General features: G+C 38.5%; 1 pseudogene across 1 annotated transcript; it reads left to right on the top strand.

Moving 5' to 3' along the window:
• The first annotated feature begins 11,227 nt into the window (after window positions 1–11,227).
• Window positions 11,228–11,898, top strand: LOC149249574 (tryptophan aminotransferase-related protein 3 pseudogene; annotated as a pseudogene). The gene is made up of 2 exons (XR_016265434.1): window positions 11,228–11,562; window positions 11,676–11,898. The product of XR_016265434.1 is annotated as a tryptophan aminotransferase-related protein 3 pseudogene (transcript).
• The last annotated feature ends 8,440 nt before the right edge of the window (window positions 11,899–20,338 follow it).

Genomic DNA, 20,338 nt, shown 5'->3' with positions numbered 1-20,338 from the left:
CCCCAGAAGAAACTAAACTTCTGGGAGAATTGAAAAATCTACGCTTAAAGACCCCCCTTCTCTAGGCCATCAAATATGTTCCAATTTACAACAAGTTGATTAAGGAGAAGTGCTTCAAGCATCCAGGAAGAAGAAAAAGGGATGCCCTTTCCATTAATGTCATTGGGAAGTTGTCTGACTTAATGTTGGGGCAGGTAATATGTCCAAAATATTTATACCCTGGAAGCCCTATAGTAGATGTGCACATCAGTGGCACCATTGTCCCACACACTCTAATTGATCTTGGGGCTGCCATTAATGTGATGACTAAGGACACCATGCTCAAGCTCAACCTCAACCTCCAAGGGCCATTAAGGAAGACCACAACAGTTCTGCAGCTTGCAGACCGTTCCACAATCACACTTGAGGGAATTGTGGAGGATGTGATGGTCTCCATTGACTCCTAGGAGTACTGTGTAGATTTCCTAGTTCTCTAGCCTAAAGATAAGCTTACTAGTTACCCTCTCATCCATGGGAGGCCATGGTTGGCCACAAATGATGCTTAAATTCACTGCAAATCTGGGAATATGACCATCAAGAATGGGCATATGTCTAAACAATTAGTCCTATACCCATCTTCTCAACCTACCCTAGAGCATGATTTACCTTTATGGTTGGAGGAGAAGGAAGAGGATGAGGTTTATGCCCAAATTTATGCTTTTGAAACAACCATAGGAGGAGGACATCAAGATGATGCCGACTTAATTGAACACCTGCTCCAAAGCCCAACTCCTAGTTCACTACCATTAGAAGAAGAAGTAAGTGAAACCCATAATAATCATTCAATTAACTTATGCTTGGCCAATTCCAACCCACTCTATGTCAAAACCATAGAATTTGGCCTAGAGAAAAATTTGCAAATTAATCCATCTCTTTCTGCTTTAGAAGAGGAAAAGTTATGCAACATGTTGAGAGAGAACCTAGAAGCCTTTTCTTGGAGTTATAAGGAAATGAAGGGAGTACACCCTCAGTGTGTACTCACCACATATACATCAAAGAGGGTTGCAAGGCAGTCAGGCAACCACAAAGGAGGATGAATCCAGCTCTTAAAGACATATTCAAAGGAGAACTGCAAAAACTGCTAGATGCAGGATTCATTTACCCTATCTCAGATAGTGAGTGGGTATCTCCTTTAGTGTTAGTTCCTAAGAAAAATGGTAAGTGGAGGATTTGTGTTGATTATAGGGAGTTGAACAAAGCCAAAAAGAAGGATCGTTTTCCCCTACCCTTCGTTGACCAAGTGCTAGATGGCCTGATAGGGAAGAAGTTCTTTTCTTTCCTAGATGGATTCAGTGGGTACAACCAAATCCAAATCTGCCCAGAGGACTAGGATAAGACCACATTCACCTATCCTTGGGGTACTTTTGCCTCTAGGGTCCTTCCTTTTGGCCTATCCAGCACTCCTGCCACTTTCCAGAGAGCAGTCTTAAGTATTTTTTCTAACTTAGTACATGATGCAGTGGAAATCTATATGGATGACTTTACACCTTATGGCTGTGATTTTTAGGAAGCCATGACTAACCTTGGAAAAGTATTACACAAATGCATTGAAATAAATCTATCTCTCAATCCAGAAAAATTTGAATTCTTAATGACTGAAGGGACTGTGCTAGGTCATTCAATATTTCAGCCAGGACTGCAGGTGGACCCAAACAAAATAGCAATCATCCAAAGGGTCCCACCTCCACAAAAGCAAAGAGATGTTAGGAGTTTCTTAGGGTTAGCTGGATACTAGATACTACCAAAGGTTCATAAAGGACTTCAGCAAGTTGGCCTCTCCTTTGTTTGCATTGTTGGCCAAATATTTTGAGTTTATATGGTCAAAGAATTGTCAAGAGGCCTTAGACATTCTAAAGTGTAAGTTAACCACTCCACCAATCCTTAGAGGCCCAAACTGGGCCCTCCCTTTTCTTATTCATGCTGATGCCTCACAAAAATCCATAGGAGTAGCCTTAGATTAGGAAGAGGAGAAATTGCCCTATGCCATCTATTTTATCAGTAAGAACCTGTTAAAGGCTGAGCTAAATTATTGTGACTGAAAAGGAACTCCTAGTTGTTGTGCATTCATTAAACAAATTTAGCCATTACATTACATGCTATCAAACATTTATGCATATTGATCATGCTACAATTAAATATTTAATGAACAAACCAAATGTGAACGTTAGTATTATAAGATGGTTTCTTTTATTACAACAGTTTGATCTAACTATTGTTGATAAGCCTAGTAAAGAAAATGTTGTGGCTAACTTTCTAACTAGGATGAATTTGCCTGCAAGTGAAGAAGGAATGGTGGATGACCAGTTACCAGAGGAGCATTTGTTTGCTATTTCAATTCTCTCCCCATGGTTTTCTAATATAGCAAACTATCTGGTATCATCACAGTTCCTAGCAAACTTTCCCTCCAAAGAAAGATAAAGATAGTTAGAAAGAGCACCCCCTTCACCTGGATTGGGGGTAATCTATTCAAACTTGGCCCAGATCAAATCTTAAGAAGGTGTGTAAGGGAAGAGGAAGTCTTTGACATCCTTCTGACTTGTCATGATGGGCCTTGTGGAGGTCACTTTATAGCAAAGAGGACAACATTCAAAGTGTTTCAAGCAGGATATTATTGGCCTACTCTTCATCAGGATGTGAAAAAGTACATTAGTCAGTGTGATTAGTGCCATAGGATGGGAAAGCCTAGTCCAAGAGATGAAATGCCCCTACAACCTCACATGACTTTTGAGCCATTTGACGAGTGGGGCATGGACTTCATTGGGCCTATCAACCCTCCTTCTAAGAAAAAACAACACATCATTGTGTGCACTAATTATTTGACTAAGTGGGCTGAAACCAAGGCAATTAAGGCAACAATAGAAGAGAAGGTGGCTGAGTTGCTAAGGGATAATATATTCTACAAATTTGGGTACCCTAGAGAACTAGTCACAGACCAAGGCAACCAGTTTACCTCCAGCATGATTGGATAACTGCTCAGCCATCACAAAATCAAGCATAGGAACTCCACTCCCTATCATCCACAAGCTAATGGGCAAGTGGAGGTGACCAATAGGGCACTGGAGAACATCTTAACCAAGGTAGTGAGTAGCGGAAGAAAGGATTGCGCAGAATGACTAGCTGAGGCCACCTGGGCCTATAATACAACATGGAAGACCACCACTTGATTTACACCCTATGAGCTAGTATATGGGAAAAAGGATTCTTTGTCCATTGAGTTTTAATATAACACATTGGCGATGGCAGCCCAACTAGCTTTGGATCTCAATCATGCACAGAAAGAAAGGTTGTTACATTTGAATGGTTTGGATGAATTCAGAATGAAGGCCCTCCTACATACAGAGATAATTTAGCTTCAGAGGAAGATCTGGCATGACAAACATATTAAGGAGAAGTAATTTCAAGAGGGAGACTGGGCATTGTTATATGATTCCAGGTATAAATACTTCAAGGGCAAGCTAAGGACAAGATGGCTCAGACCTTATGTGGTGGAAATATGCCATGACAATGGTTCAATGCAAATCAAAACTATTGATGAAGAAGCCATTCCATTGCTAGTTAATGGACACTGATTGACAATGTACAAGAGGCCTTTATCAAAACAAGAGTTCATTGACAATATCAATAATATAGTTATGATGGTGGATCAAGTTCCAACTCCTCCCTCATCAGGTCACTGAAAAAGGAAAAAAGAATAAGGATTTAGGTGAAAACCTCCATGAGGCACCTGAGTCCCATCTTTGGGTTGAAAACCTCATGAGGTGGCCCAAGGATGAGAAAAATGAAAAGGATAAGAATATCCCTGGGTGAAAACCTTCCTTGAGGCGCCCAGGGCAAATATCTAGGGTGAAAACCTCTCTGAGGTAGCCTAGTATTTTTTTTTTTAATATAAATATATATAATCATAAAAGAAAAAAAAACATTATTGTTATGTGCAGGTGGGTGAGAAAGACAACTAAGGAGCAAAGAGAAGATCCAAAGGGAACCCTGCCTCACATATATTTCATCTCCTCCAATCCTTACCATGCATCCCTCCATCAATTCTATTGTTTTTCACTTCATTGCTTCAATTCAGGTGAAGATTTTGTTTTCTAACAAAATCACCTCAACCATTACCATCATCCCTGCATCCACATACACTCATACTCCTTGTGTCCAAGAGCTCCATAGCAACAACAAAAACATCAGATCTTCAGTCACAAACACCTGCAAAAGCTAATAAACCATCAGTAGACAGCAGAGGAGGAAGAAGAATGACCATCAACAACACCGGTGATCTTTGACAACTGCAGCATGGCATCAAGACCACATGTAAGTATCCCACTCACTCACTCATATGCATCATTTGATCAAAAGTTGTAAAGTTTAAGAGGTAGTTGGTTTATAAGTGAAAAGGTGGCAAAAAAGGAAATTCTTTAATAAGTCAAAAGAGAATGCAAGAGTCCATAGATACAGTGTTGTTATGGCAACCCTTTGAGAATGCTTGAAGAATTAAGATTTTGGGTAGAAACACCATTTCACCAAAGACTCAGCATACCCTATTTCTTGATGCAATCACTGATAGACTCCAACAAAAAAGTAAAGGAAGAAAATTCCCAGCAGTTATTTCACCATGGGTTGATCAGGATCCTCATTAAGGATGCCCTCCAAAGCCTTAGGATCCCCATAACATGGTCAATCTTTAGAAACTTACCAGCACAGGATGAAATCAAAACCCTCACCTATGAATTTAATCCTTTTGTCAGTGAGGAGGAGGTAACACAAGAAGAAGAAGATATAGAGCTAGATGGGGATGAGATGGGTGAAGAAGAAACTTATACAAAGGAACATGCTGAAAGAAGACAAGGAGGATGATGCTGAAACAAGAGGAGGAAACGAAGGAAGAAACTGATGGAGATGTGAAAGAACAACAAAAGGAAGAAGAGAAGAAAAACAGAGAGGACAGCTGCAGCAAAAGAAGGACCAGCTAGCATATATGGCTAGCCTCTCCTTGGAGGCCATCTAGTGTAGGATGCCAGCGAAATCCTATTCTCTTTATCTCAGAGAACAATGGCTCCAATTTCATATTAAAACACTAGCATAAAGGAACACCATGCCATTTCAGGACTGTAGACAATTTATTGATCTTTGTGATCAAAGTGCACTAAGGGATGGGGCCAAAATGGCTGAGTTTTACTTGCATAACATGGCCCTCACAGATATGAATATTTGGTACCCTAATACAGAGCTAGAAGATCTACAATTAATGGCTTTGGCATCATCAATGAACCATGAGAAGTCAAGGGTTATAGAGATGAAAAGAATATTGGCCAAAGAGCAAAATAAACCTCTTTTTACCAAAGTTGAACAATCAAACCCCATGGCCCTAATCAACACCCATAATCTAATTGCAAATGATCCTAAGCTGGCATTTAGATATCTTGTTGCCCAAGAGTAAGCAATTTCACATTTTGAGGATATGTTTAGGCTACTAATATGATAATATACATGCATGCTAAAGGAGGTGGAACATTGTGCCACACAGCTTGAAGACCAGAGAATATCACTCCCCTCAAACATGGAGAAAAGCACTCAACAGAACACCTATGTATGAGCAATCAATGCAAAGGTTGAAGGTCAATTGGATAGGCCTAAAACTCAGTCCACCACTACTCCTAGGGATGCTAGAAGGGAGAAAAGAAGAAGAGGAAAAGAGGTAGTGGGAGAAAGTAGAAAGAAAGGTAGGCTTCTATTTACAAGAAAAAGAGACCACATCAGAAGCATGGGATGTCAGAGAGGCTACCAAAGCCATGAAGGACATGGACACTGACTAAGATTCTCAGAGGATGAGCAACAATTTCAGTAGGGGGTGATGGTGAGCCTCATCATTGAGTAATTATATGGGCCTTAATTGGCCTTAATTCACCTCCTAACTTAGTTAAACCAACTATTCTCACAAGTTATTGCATACTTTTGATTATATTTTGTGTACGAAATGAGTTAGAGTTGGATATTTGGCTGTGTGGTCTAATGTGCATGTAATGCAGGAATAAAGGATAAAAGCAAGGAAAAATGAAGGTATAAAGGATAAAAGCAAAGAACTATGGCAAAGAACTTGGTAAAGACTCGAATGGGACAAGGGAAAGTAACTATAGGAGGTAAATCCTTCTCATTTACTACCACTCCATTCAAATATTCCACCATCGCTCAAAGTGCACAAAACCATCACCTTGTAGACTAAAAGACAGCCGAGCAAGGGAAAGGGACGGAAACCAATTTTTCTTCAGTTATAGGTGAAGCCTCCCTAATGGGAAGAAAGTCGTTAAAGACTTCAAATGTATAAATAAAGAAGCTTAGGACCTTAGTAGGATTCAGACTTCTATTGTAAAACTCTGTTTTATTTCTGAGCTGCAATGACTTGTGACAATTTGCTCTATAATCCATGGTTTTTATAATAAGAATTTGTTTTGTTTAAGCCGACTCTGAGTTAACTCCAAGGGCTTAAGCGCTTATGTTAGGGCCCGACCCAAGTAGCCACAAATCCTCTTTACTGTACATGTAGGCTAGCATAGAAGTTTTGTTCCGTTTATTTGCTTAAGTAGTTTCATGGTTTTCTACCCATTTTCTTAAGTAGCCTTATGGTTTTCACTATTTATTTGCTTAAGTAGTTGCACTTTCATTACAACAATATAGCGTAGATCATGCATTATTTTCATGTTCATATGCTTTAGTAGCTGAATTTGGTGTAGTTTACTTTCATTTATGCCTTCTTTCAGTTGATAGGTTAGTTAGAGGAAAAAGATCATTATCAGGTTGTGCATAGGTGTCTCGGCCTCATCTCCTCCCTCTGGGACCATGACTTGAGGAAGGGACCCTTTAGCAGCCACAAAAACATAGGTCTCTAGTTCTCGCATGGGCTATGGATTTTGCTATTTAACACAGTTATTTGTTCACCCACTCTGGTTTTCTCTGTCATTTTCATTTGAAACCACCTCCAGCACATTCCTCATGCATTGCTTCCTCATCGTTCGATCACCAACAAACCTTCACAATCACCGTCCAATTCACTATTTTCTCCAACTGCTGCCTCATCTGATTTGACGGCTATCACATCACCTGATCACTTTAGGTGCTTTAAACCCCCACCGTTGATCTGCCTTGCCTGATCCAAAGGCTGTCGCTTCACCAGATCGCCAACTAGGTTGGCCAGTCTCCACCGTTGATCAGCCTTGCCTAATCCAACAGTTATCACGCAATCTCATGCAGGTTAGTGCATGAATGTTATCCGCCCAAGAGCATGCGAGAAAAGTGGTTTTCTCGTGCTATGTGTCACACAGTAAGTCTAATCACATGAAATTACCAAATACTGCTTACAACTTGAAGGGCGCATGAGAAACTACTTACCGCCTTAGAAACCCACTCCCTCATTTCCGAACGTTTCTTTTCCGCGTGATATGATCTCCGCTGTCCATCTCTTGACTCCACCTGTGCGATAAGATCTTAGCTGTTCATCGCTCTTGTTAGCCTCATCTGTCCATATCTTATCTTCACCCACGCGATTAGATCTCGACCATTCATCTCCTATTAACCTCGTTCATCCATCCACTCACCTAATCCCTCGTGACACGATCTTCGCCATTCATCTACTTTGTTCCCTTGTTCATCCATCCATTCACTTAATCCTTCATGATAAGATCTCCATCGTTCATCCTATTAGTTAACCCTGTTCACCCATCTATCTACATAACCTCCTACGATCTAATCTCCGTTGTTCATTTCCCTTTCACCTGACTCATCCAACAGTTCCTATGCACTGTTGCTTCCTCACATCCTCCTTTCACTGATTTCGACCTCTGATTTCTTTTTGCACTTGAAATCCAATTTAGCCTAAGTTTCTTTGTTACACCTTAGTCTAGTTTTGATGCTCTTTACTTCTGCAACTTAGATAATTAGCATTAGGTTAGTGTTAATTTAGCAATTCTTCTTAGCATAACTGTTTAATTGGTTAGTTAGGTCATGGTGTGATTTAGCATTTCATGTTTTTTTCTTCATTACTGCAGTAGTGTAGCTCTCTCTTAGAATAGGTTTTCTATCTTTCCATCAAAGAATTAAGCTTCTTTTGACCCTATAGAAGTTTGGATTGGAACCCCTGGCGTCTCTTGCCAGACAAATAGTGACAACAAGCAGGACCTTCACTTCTACTTGTCCATATAGCACTGTCACCTCCATGTTTGTATGAACCCCGTGTTGATAAGTAAAGCTGGTAGCCCTGGGAGTTGCAACATTATTGTTATAATACCTAGGCTCATCAATTACTATAGAAAATTTCACTGGGATGAAATGCAATCCAATCAAGATTGTTGAAATGGAATTCAATCCAATCCAAATTGTTGAAATGCGGATGATTTCATGTTGGAAATGATTCTAAAATCAACAAAAATAGATGAGCTGGGAGACACAACATATAACAACATACTAAATACAAGAGAGTCCAATCTCAAGCCAAATTTTCAATCCAGCAATGATTGTTGCGCTTTGTTTTTTTGAAAAAACTAATTTGTGTGGAGTCTCTTTGCAATTCTAGTGTGGAATCTCTTTCCCAATGCAGGCCAACCATGGTGGCACAATAGATTTCTCTTTAAAATTCCCTAAGAACCACATGGGAATGATGCTCTAATTAAAAAATACAAAAAACACACAATCTAATGGACCTTTATATATGTCTAAACTATGTTTTTCCTTTGACTTCTGGTGCACTAGATGTGGATCTGTATCCATGACAGGGCTACAAAACACCAATTAAATATGTAATGGGTATTTTTTCTTTGACTTGTTGTGCAAAATATATAGATCTAGCCTGCTCAATAGCCCACTCCAATTAAAAGTCTGAAAGCCTTCCACCAAAACTAGGGATGGAAACCTTAAAGGCCTTATGTTTTGATTTGACTTTGGAACTAACCCACTAACCCTAGTGGTATACAATGAGGTTGTGTTCTCTTTGTCGAATAGCCATTTCAGCTACTTAGAATCATCAATATCATAGGGCACTGTGAGCGACCCTTCATAGTTACAAGAGAACTCCCCATCAATGTCTACTTCATCGTTTTAATCATAACCAGTGCAACAAACAAAATCAAGTACTCCTTCCACAACAAATCACAGAGACTCCTCTTTAAATGAAAGGAAACATGTGTGACTTCACACTAGCATCAGAAAACAGCAGCGTCGCAATCATGAGAAATTTCCAACCCACAATGATCTCCAAAAAAGTCAGGGCTTTATCTTATTTCCAAATTGATAAATAACCCATTGATTGTAAAAACACACAACCCAAAACCCACGAACCCACTATAAAACCCACTAACCCACTGACTGTAAACCCACAACCCAAAACCCACACAGGTAAACACATACACAAGCATAAAACAAAGGCACAATATTCCAATGGAGGCTAAATGTGTTAAAAAACATAGTATATCTGGTTGGTAGGATAGTGTCCTACCTTTTTTCTCCATGCCACCTTTTTTCTCCATGCCAGAAAGCCACAGGAACCCCAGATGCTCAAACAGTAGCTCAGACTGCAACAACCTGCAAAACAACATCAAAATGGTTAGATAGGGACCAAAAATCAGTTAAACTATGAAATTGCAGCTAAGTTATTGAACTACAAACCTAAAAAATCTGTTTGGAGCGCGAAACGGCCATATCCAACACCGAGCCAAGCTAAATTCGCCACAGGGATAAAGGCAGATGAATAACGAGCCCATAACACTAGACGGGGAAGAAAAACCAGGTGAAAAAACAACACAAAACACATGAAAACAATCAACAAGCTGAAGAACGACCACCTCTGCTAGTCCATAAACCACCACCTGGAACTGCGAAGCCACTCAATGCATCACCAACAACAGTAATGGTAGTGGCCACCATTGGAGCAACGACGGTCAACAACCGGCACTGCGAACAGACAAGAACAAGTTCCAAATAGAAATGAACATGTAAATGAACAATGCGCATCATAATCATGGTATAGAAACCCTAAACCCCGCCATGACCTGCTGAACCGATATTAATAAGTAGCCAACATGTCATTTCATGCATGGGATAGGTGTCATACAAAAAATAGGTATGCCAATGTGGCGTTGTGGGTGGTCGACCTCGAGATGTTCGCCTAATGGCATCCCTCCCCTATATAATAATAAAATAAATTGAATAATTATAAATTTGCAGTAACATAATAGATTTAAATACTATAAAACTTAAAACACTAAATTTATAAAATAAAGAATTATTACAATTCATCAAACATTCATTCAGAAAGGTGTACAAATTTTAATTAATGATAAAACCGCCCAAAAAAGAAAGACAAGTACACCTTAAAATGATAAACATGAAAAAAAAAAAAAATTAAAGGAGGAGATTTGGAACTAATTTCATTTTATAGAGCAATGGAGGGGATTTGGAATTCCACAGCTACTGGCTCATGTTTGCTTTTTACAGGGAGGAGGAGACCTTAATGCCTTAGTCTAATTAATTTGTAAATTTGTTCTGAAAATTTTAGTAAGATTTTGATAAAATTTGGCAGAAATTTTTGTAAATCCAGATTACAGTTGTTAAACTTCAAAATTTTGGGTGCTCCAAATTTTTTTGATAATACTAAATCTATTTCCACTATCAAAAACATAAATCAAAAGCTTCTACTATCAGATATTTTGAATTTTTTTAACGGAAACCACTTTTAACCATCCCAACAATTCATAGACCTCTGTAGATGACTCCGTAACTAGTGGCTAATGTTTGCTGGGAAATTTTTACTTCCCGGATGGAGGGGTGAGGATGTCAAATCATAGAATGAAAGTAAAAAGATTCCATTATTGATTTGACAGGACCACGATCCCACCTTTACCTAATGAATTGGATGGGCCAATGAGCACCATGAACTTGTTTTGTCATATGTAGTGGTGAAAAGATTTCACTCCATTCTTAATTACTACCCTAGCTGCCCCTCCATCTCTAGGGCCAAGGAATCTCTACATAGAGAACTTCCAAATCTAGGTAGAAGGAATCTCGAGCTAGAACAGTTCTTTCATCCATCATTCATGGGACTGAAATACTCAATATGGATCACCAACAAAAGAAATTCTTGCTTGCTGAACATCATATCAACAGACATTGCAATTGGTGAGCAAAATTTGAACTAAAGAATGTTTTGTTGGTCTCGTCTCTTTTGTTGAACCTGCTACTTTCTATCATGTTTTGGACATTCCCGATCTATTGGTCCTCACACCAAGTAAATCATCGAGATGCAGGAATTGAAGAGGGCGTGAGTGATAATAATTCGCAGGTGCTGACATGGAGTAGGCACGCCGCAGAGGAAACAGAGGCAACGGCAGCGTATGATTGTTCTGGTCATGGATATGTCTTCGTCGATACGGTAAATATTGGGGCAGATGATGGGGGAAAAACATTTAACTGCGAATGTAACGACTGCTACACAGGACCCGATTGTTCCCAAATGGTTGCTGATTGCGCAGCAAATGTCGACAGGTGAGCTTCAATCGTTCTGATTTAACAAAGGAATTCAATTTTGCAGCTCTGATTTATGAAATTTAAGGCGTTTAATTATGTGACAAAAGAGTAATTTGAGAACTGTACTGTAGCGGGGATCCTCTGTTCCTAGAGCCCTTCTGGATCAGGAATGCGGAAGCGAGCGCAACAGTGTTTCCGGGGTGGTATCGGATGAGCTATAAAATACAAGACAGTGGAACAATACAGATATTATCCCCCGAGTTAGAGACTCAAATTCGTGGTATTCATGCATTGGTGGGAAATGCCGTTACAGAAGGGAGATATATACTGATTGGAACAGGCTCTAGACTATGAGTGCTAAGTGGACTATTAAAAAATCATGAGAAATTAGTCAATTACGACTACCTCTCATGGAAATGGTCATAGATGAATGACTTACTTAACGCAGTTGAATCCCAAAAATGATATCTAATATAATGCACTGTGAAAACCCCAATACTTAATTCAAAAAGAGTGAAGGGAACTCTACTTGAATGGTTCATGAGGCACAATACTTGCTAAGGTTTTGCAAATGGGGTAGCAAGCTAAGTGGGCTTGATTGTGGGGAAAACTCCACAGTTAAGAGCGCTTGAGCCAGAGGCGATCTGGGATGGGTGACCTCCTAGGAAGTCTTGGTTACCATGTGCAAGCCTCGGAAGTGATGATTGACGTTATGTGACTTATTTCACCAGTTTCAATCCCACTTCTTCACTCCTGTGAGCATCACCCGATGCAATGAGTGCTAAGTGGACTATTCAAAAATAATGAGAAATTAGTTAGTTACGACTACCTCTCATGGAAATGCTCATAGATGAATGACTTACTTAACGCAGTTGAATCCCAAAATGATATCTAATATAATGCACTGCGAAAACCCCAATACTTAATTCAAAAAGAGTGAACGGAACTCTACTTGAATGGTTCATGAGGCACAATACTTGCTAAGCTTTTGGAAATGGGGTAGCAAGCTAAGTGGGATTGATTGTGGGGAAAACTCCACAGTTAAGAGTGCTTGAGCCAGAGGCGATCTGGGATGGGTGACCTCTCAGGAAGTCTTGGTTACTTGGTGCAAGCCCTGAAAGTGATGGTTGACGATATGTGATTCATTTCACTAGGTTCAATCCCACTTCTTCACCCTTGTGAGCATCACCCGATGCAATGAGTGCTAAGTGGACTATTCAAAAATCATGAGAAATTAGTCAATTATGACTACCTCTCATGGAAATGGTCATAGATGAATGACTTACTTAACGCAGTTGAATCCCAAAAATTATATCTAATATAATGTACTGCGAAAACTCCCAATACTTAATTCAAAAAGAGTGAAGGGAACTCTACTTGAATGGTTCATGAGGCACAATACTTTCTAAGGTTTTGCAAATGGGGTAGCAAGCTAAGTGGGCTTAATTGTTGGAAAAACTCCACAATTAAGCATGCTTGAGCTAAAGGCGATCTGGGATGGGTGACCTCTTGAGAAGTCCTGGTTACTGGGTGCAAGCCCCGAAAGTGATGATTGATGCTATGTGATTCATTTCACTAGTTTCAATCCCACTTCTTCACCCCTGTGAGCATCACCTGATGCAAGGAGTGTTAAGTGGACTATTCAAAAATCATGAGAAATTAGTCAGTTACGACTACCTCTCATGGAAATGGTCATAGATGAATGACTTACTTAACGCAGTTGAATCCCAAAAATGATATCTAATACAAATAATATAAATACAAGTCCATCACCAACTCCCACTTCTGAAATTTTAGTGTTTGGAATTGATTTGCAAAGAATTCCACCCATATTCTTCTATTGATTACCAATAACATATAACTTCAAAAAAACATTTATAATTTTAGTATTTTGAATTGATTTACAAATAATACCACTCATATTCTTTTATTGATTACCAATGACATATAACTTCAAATGACCTATTACTGAACATTATGATATGTATCAAAACATGATCCAATAAATGTTTTCTATTTAAATAATCTATTTACTGAAAGTTATGATATGTATAAAAACTTGATGTAATATAGTTTAGAAGAAATATAATTGATGTATAACATGATATGAAACTAAGAAAGACTATTTTATTTGAAAGCGTTGTAGATGAAAATTATGAGAAGCCAAGGGAGATGAATTTAAACATTATATTATTTTTCACCAAGCTTTATGTTATGAGACATTGATGTTAAAGTTTGACTTGTTACGTCGTAAGGCGTTCCCCTCTGAAATCAACTCCCCTCTTGTTTTACGTGTCTTATTATAATCCATTTGATTTGATGTTAGACGATTAAAATATTTTCCACCATTAATAAAAAAAATTCTCGTTATAACTGAAACAATAACTATCAAAACTTAATCTTTTTCTTTTGCTTATTGCAGCTTGAGATGGTTTGGTACGCAGGTAATGTCTTCATCTTTTTATTTTCCTTACTGTGGCGTGAGAGGGTTTGGTACGCGGGTAGTCTCATTCGAGGAATCAACACCTCCACCATGGTATTCGACGGACTGATATTCTACACTTTCACCATGGTATTCCACGGACCGAGATTCTACCAGCAAGGCGAAACGAAACTTTATCAGGGTTGTCTGGTAAGTTATTTGAGACTCTAGAGTTAGATTCTTCAGGATTCAAATGTCTGAGAGGTGTTGATCAGGGGCTCAAGGTATTGGGGGATTCAGTAGGCAAGATTTTGTAATAAATAGGTTAGGCTCTGAGTTGCAGTGTCTCCAATGGAAATGCCTTCTTCTTTGCATTCCAGCAAGGGTGGAGGCTCCTCTCTTGAAAGGAAATTCTGTTAACTTTGTATTTTTGTTGTTTGTGACTGAATAGGCAAGATTCACACTGCCCAAGATTTAAACAAATCCACCCTTGTTTGTATGTTTTTTCCCTTACACAAATCCACTCTTGTTTGTATGTTTTTTTCCCTTACAGACGACCAAGGAGCATGCCACTGCACCTTGCTGCTCGAGGAGGCTTTGGAATTTGTGCGAGAATTGTTGCATCCTCATGCCCTGAGTCGCAACAAACATACTCCTCTCATGATGGTCTCCATGTATGGGAAGGTTTCCTGCATTCAGAGGCTTCTGCAAGCTGGTGCAAATATACTGTTGTTTGACTCATTGCATCAGAGAACTTGCTTGCACTATGCAGCAAACGATGCGCACACTAATTTCTTGGAAGCCATTCTCTCAGCTGCCTAGTCTACTCCCGTTGCAGACTCTTGGGGATTTTCCGGGTTTGTAAATGCAAGAGATGGGGTTGGAGCCACTTCATTACACCTTGCGGCCCAAATGAAACATGTAGGGGTTGTTCAGTCATTGTTGAGAAATGGGGCTTTAGTTTGTGCAACCACTGGAGCTCATGGGTAAGAGATAGAGCCATGGGTAAGAGATAGAGACACCCAGTTTTGTAATTAGTTTCTTTGTATCCTCGAAAATATAGTTGTCACATCTGAAATATTGCTCTTCATTTTAATAACATGTGTGCCTTTTTCGTGAAAATTGGGGTTTTTTCTTGAAAATTTGTGCCAAATGGATCTTTCTTTCCTGAACAGCATGTGCTCTATCAGAACTTGAAAGGAAATTCTGTCAACTTTGTATTTTTGTTGTTTGTGACTGAATAGGAAAAGCTTCTTCCGACTCAAGATTTAATCAAACCCACCCTTGTTTGTATGTTTTTTCCATTACAGACGACCAGGGAGCGCGCCTCTGCTCTCTGCACCTTGCTACTCGAGTAGGCTGCTTGGATTCTGTGCGAGAATTGTTGGCTTGGGGTGCTGACCGCATTTAGCGAGATGCATCTTGGATAATACAACAGAGCAGAGAATTGAAAGGTTATAGCATGGCCATGTTGTTCTTGATCTTTTCTATCATTTGTTTTATTAATTTTGTATTGGGATTTTTTTGTTTTTTTGTGTCTTTATTGTTTATATTTAGGCATTCAATGAAAAGTAGAACTAGGAACTGAATGTCCATTTAGTAAGCCACCTAGTTTGCCCATCAACATTCCTGTCAATTCTTGAATATCTTGGACATGACTAGAGTATGCCCACTAAACAAGGTTGATTAGAGGTTAATTATTTCTTGGCTATAGTTGAGACTCTGACATGCAGCATCTAGATAACAAACCTTGCATAGTTTACATCGGCTTCTCCTGTCTCATTAGATTTTGAGACATTATATGATTTGTAATTACATGCAAATAGGTCCAGGAATGCTGAGAAATCGATGTATTGACTATGAACATCCATGCAATGAAGCTTTCCTTCATTCTATTTTTCTCATATTCTATGGTTTTTGGAAAACATACAACACCATAGCCGACCTCCAAGACATTGATAATGTTGACTTTGATTTCTTTAGTTGTAAGTGGGCTAGAGATGGCAGTGGTTTTAGAAGATTTATTTGTATCGAAGTGTTTGTTTGGATTTATTTAGAATCGAGTTGTGGTGAATGCAACTGTCATTTGATGCTAAATTTCTTGATGTCTTCCTTATTCTGAGGCATTAATGCCCAAAATATACAATGAAACTATCAGATCTTTTGGTTACCACTAAATTTGGCAGTGCAGATGGACCTGGTTCTAACCTTGCAACCTAACATTTGATCCCTTCTCAGAGGCCTCGCCCTCTTTTCCAATTTGGGTAAGGAATAACAATCTCCCTCATTATTCTTAGAATAAGGATTCCATCCATGCAATTATTGGGTGCCTTAGAATATCTTTCTTAATCCTTGAAGTACATTTCCAAACACTTTTCCAACTTTGCAAGCATTTATGTGAAAGTGGTTTTTGGGCCCTGGTCTCCTAAAGGAAATCAGGAAATCCTTTTCAATGTTGATGGAATAATCTAGACCCAAAATCCAAATTATGAACAAGTTTCTTTCTTGCGTAGTTCTTGTTTTGCAACGAGTGCCCTAGCTACATCTTTCCCTAACTAGGTTTTTGAGGCAACCCTTTCATGGCACTGATTAAAAAGAATAAGAAATGCAGATCCCTTCATGGAATGGTGCAGAACTACACCATCATATGGTTGGTTGAATGTCCTTAGACGATGAGAATGGGATGGTGCACAAAGTTCCCCCACACTGGGCACACCACACCAAGGCAGTTCAATTTACTAGCATAAGAGCACCTGATTCACTCACTCAAACATCAATTAAATTCTTGATGGGGAGACCCTGCCACAAGGAAAATGGTTTGAATTGAAGAATGGAAAGGAAAATTCCCTCCCTTTTTAGGAGATTTTTACCATTTGGAATCCAACATCTTCCTTTGATATAGCAGCACCCACTTCTTTATCAAATGGACAATCATTAGAAGGAACCATGAAAGATAAATTTCAGCAATCGGATGACTCACAGATTTCAAAAGTGTTGAGGTGAAGCAAGTCATATCATTTCTGTATGTAGGCACACTCATCAGATATAGTTGAGGTGTTTTTCATGTAAATCTACGGAAATCTTTCATAAGTGTTGGTTTGCAACAATTTGAATATACCAGTCACTTTCAAAAACGCGTACAATACAGCCGGGATGTTTGTAACCCCTACAAGAATTCAAGCTCCCAACTTTGCACACTTATATGTAATCATTTCAACAATTAATAACTTAAATGTGAATTTGTTTTTGTTCTAAAAAAATGAAAATGTTAGAGATTAGATAAATATGATCTAATATATGATCGAAAAGTCTTGTTTCATTTTATATTAAACATTTACAATAGTTTTTATGATTTTTTTGTTCAATCAAATACACATTATGTGTGTGGTTTAGATCCTTCCAAACATGGTAGGTTATATTTCTCTTCTAATAGTATTTAGAAAAGAATTATCAAGTATCATCTTACTTCAATTTGTCTTGGATAATACAACAGAGCAGAGAATTGAAAGGTTATAGCATGGCAATGTTGTTCTTTATCTTTTCTGTCATTTGTTTTATTGAGTTTGTATTGGGATTTTTTGTTTCTTTTTGTGTCTTTATTGTTTATATTTATATCCCTAAAGAAGTCATGCATAATCTGCAAGTAGGGACTTGCTACTGAGCAGTGTCCTTGTTCATTAATGAAATAGTAAAAGTTGGAAGTTGTGTTCAAAAAGGACATCTTGTTATTTATTAATTAAAGATGTGCATTCCAAGATTTGCTTATCAGTGAAATGTTGTTGTAAGACTTTTGCAATGATAACTGGATTCCAATTCACTTATAACAAATGGATTGGCATGAAATAGAATACCTACATTTCTGGCAATGATCTTCAGATATTTCATGATAAGCAAAAGACCGATTAAGTGAATCTCCTCAAATTTTATATAAACCATTTAAGTCCATAATAGGAGGAAACATTACACCACATTCATGAATTAAATAATCAATTATTGGAAAAATAAGACCAGTCTTTCAATATTTTCACATCTTGAAGATGAACCACCGTCACTGGTTCGAAACGTCGATGAGCAAGGATGTTACCATTAAAGAGAATTAGTGCCCTATTTACAAAGCGTCTCTTGATTATCACCCTAATCACATTAAGAAAATTCGGTGTTTGGTGTTTGAGCATCTCTTTAGGCAAAAGATGGAGAATTTTGATTTTGATTATTACCCTTGATCACATTAGAGAAGCTATAAAATTCAAACAATTTCAGCATCTTAGAAGTTAAAAAGTTTTATTTTAATTTCTGAACCCTAGAGCTTTTAAACAACAAGTCTACAACTGTTTCTAGAATTTCTGATCCCAAGGTTGAGAAGGATCATTGCTAGTTTGACTACAAGTCAATCTTACTACCTTGTGAAATTAGTATTTATACACGTCAAAGTTGATTATTGCTAGATTGATTTGGGTTTTGTTTATGGAATTATTTGTTATAGGCCTGATTCAAGGGTCTTCCTCACAAAGTATTTGCACTGATTTGTGGGATCTTACAGTATTCCTCACAGAGTATTTGCACTAATTTGTGGGCTCTTACCTACTTTTTAAGTGCATTGGATTTTATTTTCGGTACTCTTTTGATGTTGTTGGGCACAAACTTCAGGGGGATACATTGAGCATCTTTTGGGTTTCGTTTTCAGCCATTTTCAGAATTCTTGTGTTCAAGCCATATGGGCTACTTTTCCTGGTTGTGATGGATTCAAGGATCTTCCTCACAGAGTATTTGCACTGATTCGTGGGATCTTACAGTCTTCCTCACAAAGTATTTTCACTAATTTGTGGGCTCTTACCTGCTTTTTAAGTGTGTTGGGTTTTATTTTCGGTACTAATTTGATGTTGTTGGGCACAAGCTTCAGGGGATACATTGAGCATCTTTTGGGTTTCGTTTTGAGCCATTTTCAGACTTCCTATGTTCAAGACATATGGACTACTTTTCCTGGCTGTGATGGAAGCATTTTCAGAGAATTTCCTTTGATACCTTCGAAATCATTTATGTCATTTCTTTGGAGGAAAATATTCTGATTTTGATAACCTCTATGTCATTTCTTTGGAGAAAAATATTCTGATTTTGGAAAATTGATGATAACCTAACCTGTTGACCTATGTCATGCATGATTCCATCATCTTCATGTTTTAATGCCCTGCCTCATCTAACCTGCTCACCTATGTCATGCATAATTCCATCGTCTTCATGTTTCTGTGCCCTACCTTAGTGCCCCCTCCATGAAGAATTATTTATGTGATTTTTATAAGGTTGATTTCCCATGATGCAAACTTTTAATTTTTATAAAACACGACTTGGTATTTTGTGCCCATTGATGTCCTTGGTCTATCTTCATACCACTGATCCAAAATTAAAAGGGGTGAAGATTGAATATCCAAGATGCAAAAAGACTAGATAGATTATAAACACTGCACTGAAATTTTAGCAAAACAGGAAGAGTGCATGCCATACATTCGAAATAAGAATAGCTTTTCCATTAGTTGGGTGAAATAATAATTGGAATACTGAAATAAAAGTTGAGATGGATCATTGCTAGTTTGAATACATGTCAATCTGTTGTAGATCTAACCCGGAAATACTATAGATCTGATATAAAAATATAAGATAATGCAAGTAAACCCAAAGATAATATGAAATGATTCTTTATTGATCAAAACCCTTAAGGTAGGGCAACACCATACATTCACTCCTTAAGGAAGGAGAACACTCCACAAGCCATATGCTTGTTCATACAAGAATACTTCTCTTCATATCTCTCCATGTGGAGTCTCTAGCCTCTATATAGGCCTCATACATACAATACCATGGGTCATTACCATGGTTCCCTCATACCATCAAACTAATACCATGGGCCCATTACATTATTATTAACTACTTGTGGTCCCTTACATGACATGGGTTAACCACCTTATTTATTACTATGGCCCATCCCATTATTACATTATTACCTTGGGTACCTCCCTTGGTACCCCATATTATCCCCCTAGGTATATAACATTCCACCCCCCTAAGCATGTTTCGTCCCCGAAACATGGGAAGAACACAAATAATAAGATCTACTCAAAAGAGTAGTCCACTGATACCATGCACGTGCATCTAGCCATCCAAGAGAAAGGTGAACCCTCGATCTCGCTGGTGCCTCGCTCGCTTGAGATGGAAGTTGACCGTGGCAGCTCTTCTGTGTTGATGTGTAGTAGGTGGATCGTCTCTCCTTTCTATCCATCATGTGACTACTTGGTTTCCATGATGGTTGTCTTGCGGGGTGATGTGGGTGATGATATGTTGAAGTTTTAACCCACGGTGTCTTTTTTTTTTAATTCACCC

This window comes from Pinus tabuliformis, chromosome 7 (genome assembly GCF_031772625.1).
Source record: "Pinus tabuliformis cultivar Carrire ecotype Pingquan chromosome 7, CPIR1, whole genome shotgun sequence".
NCBI lineage: Eukaryota > Viridiplantae > Streptophyta > Pinopsida > Pinales > Pinaceae > Pinus > Pinus tabuliformis.
The sequence above is the reverse complement of the archived record's forward strand: the minus strand, read 5'-3'. Positions and strand labels throughout refer to the sequence as shown.